We start from the raw sequence: 5,392 nt of genomic DNA, 5'->3' as shown, positions 1-5,392 counted from the left end.
AATACTACATTACTATAATAATACTACATCACTATAATAATATGACATCACTATAATAATACTACATTACTATAATAACAATACTACATTACTATACTATAATAACAATACTATATTACTATAATACTACATTACTATAATAATACTACATCACTATAATAATATTACATCACTATAATAATACTACATTACTATAATAACAATACTACATTACTACTACATTACTATAATAATACTACATTACTATAATACTATATTACTATAATAACAATACTACATTATTATAATACTACTATATTACTATAATAACAATACTACATTACTATAATAATACTACATTACTATAATAACAATACTACATTACTATAATAATACTACATTACTACAATACTACATTACTATAACAATACTACATTACTATAATACTACTACATTACTATAATACTATATTACTATAATAATACTACATTACTATAACAATACTACATTACTACAATAATACTACATTACTATAATACATTACTATAATACTACATTACTTAATTACTACGTTACTATAATAATACTACATTACTATGATACTACATTACTATAACAATACTGCAATACTATAACACTACATTACTATACTACTACATTACTATAATAACAATACTACATTACTATAATAATACATTACTATAATACTGCTACATTGTATAATATTACATTACTGTAATAACAATACTATATTACTATAATACTACATTACTATAATAATACTACATCACTATAATAATATGACATCACTATAATAACAATACTACATTACTATACTATAATAACAATACTACATTACTATAATACTACATTACTATAATAACAATACTACATTACTATAATACTACATTACTATAATAACAATACGGTACTACATTACTACTATATTACTATAATAATACTACATTACTATACTATATTACTATAATAACAATACTACATTATTATAATACTACTATATTACTATAATAACAATACTACATTACTATAATAATACTACATTACTATAATAACAATACATTACTACATTACTATAATAATACTACATTACTATAATAATACCGCTAGGTTTAAACTTACCGGAAATTTGTGAGTTTACCCCATGTGCTTATTTGAACAATCCAGTTTAAGGCCCAGTTCACACAGTTTTTTTTACACAGATTAAAAAAAAAAAAGAGCCATCCTTTTTCTTGCTGCGGTTCCGCCTCTGACATGCCATTGAAATCACTAGGATGCAGAGAAAGTGTTTTTTGCACGTGGGTAAAAAACACAGCGAAAATCGCGGCAAGAATTTGCAGGCAGGTCAAAATCTGCCTCAAAAGCAGATTTTTCTACCTGCCAAAAAAATCTGTGTGAACAGGGCCTAAGTGTCGCTAAATGCAGTCTGGCTGCTTAATTGGCAGCATTTGGCAGAGAATGTCAAGATTGGGCAGCCACTTCTTAGATACTGCCACAGTGCCCTCTGTAGATATTGCCCCAGTGCCCTTTTTAGATATTGCCACAGTGCTCTTTTTAGATAATGCCACAGTGCCCTCAGTATATAGTGCCACACACACCCACATGTAGATAGTACCACACAACCCCTATAGATGTGCCCCACACACACCCACTATGGATAGTGCCACACCCCCCTATAGAAAGCTCCATTGGGGCTCCCTCTAGGAGTGGAATCCCCAGCCAGAGTGTTGCCGACGCTCCGGCCAGGGATTCCTCTGCTGGAGCAGCCCCTGAAGTCACTGTCCATATATGGACAGCGACGTCAGGGGATCTTCCTGAACCGGCCAGCTCAACACCAATGCTCGGGCCGGGGATTCATCTGCTGGAGGAGCCCCTGAAGTCACTCAGCAACGGGAGCCCCAATGGAGATATCTACAGGGATGGGGGGCGTAACGCTGTCAACAGGGTGGGGTGTGTGGCCATTGCTCACCTACCACCGATGATCCAGCAGCGCGGGAAGGGGACTGCGCTCCTTCACGACGTCATGAAGGAGCGCCGGCGTGCTCCTCCTTCGACCTGATCTCTCTCCCGCATATGACCCGCGGGCCGCGTGTGTGAGACCCCTGATATAGCCAATGAATAGCAAGTAATTTGCGTGCTTGATACAATATCTTTTGGGCAGTCAGTTTCAGAGAAGCAGTCAAAGGCAGATTGTCTACATAGCCAAATATCCCTACTAAAGGAGAACGAAGAATTGTAACCGATAATAGTTTATTCAAAAGTCTAAAAACTCGTTCCAAAAAAGGCTGAATAACTGGGGGAAACAGCGTGAGTGCCAAAATTTCAGCACTGCCTGGCTGGTAATATATATCCAAGTCCTCCTCAACCTTAATTGCGTTGCATCGTCTCCCTCTCTCCCCTATAGGGCTTGGCTCTTGCTGCCTCTTTGGTCTCTTTTGTACTGCGCATGTTATGTATTGGCGCATGCAGAGTGCAAACATAAAATAAAAATACCACAGTGTTTTTTTCAGGCGGACACTACGGGCCCAAGAAAACAACACCCAGTTTTTATGGACTGTCTGTAAATTTACAGACGGTTAGCAACCCTGAGGGGGAACACTGCTGTATAACATTTAACCCCTTCCCGTCATATGACATACAGTTACGTCATAGCTGGGTAGGGGAAGTATACAATGCGAGTGTCGGCTGTATATTACAGCCGACACTTCACAGTAACGAGTGGGATCGTGCTCGAACGCGATCCCGCTCATTTAACCCATTAAATGCTGCGGTCAATAGTGACCCCAGCACTTAAATCGTTAGAACGAGGGGGGCGACCCCCTCTGACAGCTCATCAATCCTATGGTTGCTCATCGCGCCGATGGTTGCCATGGCAGCCTGGAGGCCTAATGAAGGCCCCGGGGTCTGCCATCTTTGTGCTCCTATTAAGCCGTGCATCTGGCAGGGCATAATAGAAGCCTGTCAGAAAGACGATAAACTGCAATACATTAGTATTGAAGATTATAGCGCAAGCGATCCAACAATCACTGGTTTAAGTCCCCTAGGGGGGGGGGGGGGTATTAAAAAAAAAACTTAAAAATCTGTCTGAACTATTACAATATAACTTTATTAAATACGCACGGTGAACGTCGTAAAAAGTGATCAAAATATGCATGTACCCCAAAATGGTACCATTAAAAACTACAGCTTGTCCAGCAAAAAATATGCCCTCATACCACTCAATCGACAGAAGAATATAAAAGTTATGGCTCTCAGAATTTGGTGACAAAATAAATGTCATTTTTTACAGTTAGTTCTTCCTTGTAAAATTAGTAAAATAAGAAAAAAATATATCTAAATTTGGTATCGCTGTAATTGTATTGACCCGCAGAATTCAAGGGTTCCGACGTTTTGACGGAATCAGTAGCATAGTCGACTACGCTATTGATTCCGTCAAAACGACGGTACCCCTGCACAACGGAGACAAACTGAAACCATTGGCACCAGATCCGTCACCATTGAAATCAATGGTGATGGAAACGGAAACCTATGGTTTCCATTTGTGTCAGTCAGGGTCCCGTTCCAATGGAAAGCTGAGACAGGACGTCGGAACGGGACCCTGGCGCAGATGTGAACGAAGCCTAACCCCTGGTGCTCAGAAACTGCTGTAGGGAAAATGTAGCACTAAGGCTGGGTTCACACGACCTATTTTCAGGCGTAAACGAGGCGTTTTACGCTTCGAATTACGCCTGAAAACACGGCTCAAATACGTCAGCAAACATCTGCCCATTCATTTCAATGGGTTTGCCGACGACCTGTAATTTTACGCGTCGCTGTGAAAAGACGGCGCGTAAAATAACAGCGTCGTCAAAGAAGTGCAGGACACTTTGGGTATGTGCACACGATATCGACAATTACGGCTCAAATTACATCCCAAGAAGTGTCCTGCACTTCTTTGACGACACTGTCATTTTACGCGCCGTCTTTTGACAGCGACGCGTAAAATTACAGGTCGTCGGCACAGTACGTCGGCAAACCCATTGAAATAAATGGGCAGATGTTTGCCGACGTATTTGAGCCGTGTTTTCAGGCGTAAAACGCCTCGTTTACGCCTGAAAATAGGTTGTGTGAACCCAGCCTTCTTGGGACGTAATTTCAGCCGTTTTTCATTGACTTCAATGAAGAACAGCTCCAAATTACGGCCGTAATTGACGCCTCGCAAAACACGAGTATGAGCAATTACGTCTGAAATGCAGGAGCGGTTTTCTCCTGAAAACAGCTCCGTAATTTCAGCCATAATTGTCGATATCGTGTGCACATACCCTAAACGTTGGCATTTTAAAAGAATGCTTGTCCATGTAATGCATGGGCGTGCTGGGTCTGCCAAAGTGAAACCAGCTAGAGTGAATTTTTGTTCAGCACCTAGAAGTGGGGGACCCCTATGATGTCAATATGCCCTAATAGGACATATGGACAGAATGTGTTTACTATGTCCTCTTGTTTCCTTTAGGGTACGAACGTACACAGCGTATTCAGAGCGGATACACTGCGTTAAGCTGCGCAGCATATGGCCTGCAAAATCATCCAGGGAGGCCGGACTCGAGAAGCAGGGAACTCTGGGTAAGTATAACTTTATTATTTTTTTTCTTCCTTGCCATTTTTGCAGCGCATCGCTGTGATTCCACCGCAACACACACTGCTTTGTTGCGGGATTAAGCACCCCATTGTATTCAATGAGTAAACCCGCAAAAGAAGAGTTGTGTATCCGCAGAATTAATGGACACCGCAGGTCAATTTATGTGCATTTTTTCTGTGGAAATTTACCAGTAAACACGTACAGCTCGGCTGCGCGCACACACACACACTACACACGTACAGCTCGGCTGCGCGCGCGCACACACACACACACACACACACACACACACGTACAGCTCGTCTGCACGCACGCACGCACACACACAAACATGTACAGCTCGGCTGCGTGCGCACCCTACACACGTACAGTTCAGCTGCGCGCACAGTACACACGTACAGCTCAACTACGTGCACAGCACACTCATACAGCTCAGCTACGTGCACAGCACACACATACAGCTCAGCTACGTGCACACTACACATACAGCTCACCTACGTGCACACTACACACGTACAGCTCAGCTACGTGCACAGTACACACGTACAGCTCAGCTACGTGCACACTACACACGTACAGCTCAGCTACGTGCACACTACACACGTACAGCTCAGCTACGTGTACACTACACACGTACAGTTCAGCTACGTGCACACTACACACGTACAGCTCAGCTACGTGCACACTACACACGTACAGCTCAGCTACGTGCACACTACACACATACAGCTCAGCTACGTGCACAGTACCCAAATACAGCTCAGCTGCGCACGCACACACACA

Source organism: Rhinoderma darwinii, chromosome 8 (assembly GCF_050947455.1).
Source record: "Rhinoderma darwinii isolate aRhiDar2 chromosome 8, aRhiDar2.hap1, whole genome shotgun sequence".
Classification (NCBI taxonomy): Eukaryota; Metazoa; Chordata; class Amphibia; order Anura; family Rhinodermatidae; genus Rhinoderma; species Rhinoderma darwinii.
Note: the sequence above shows the minus strand (reverse complement) of the source record.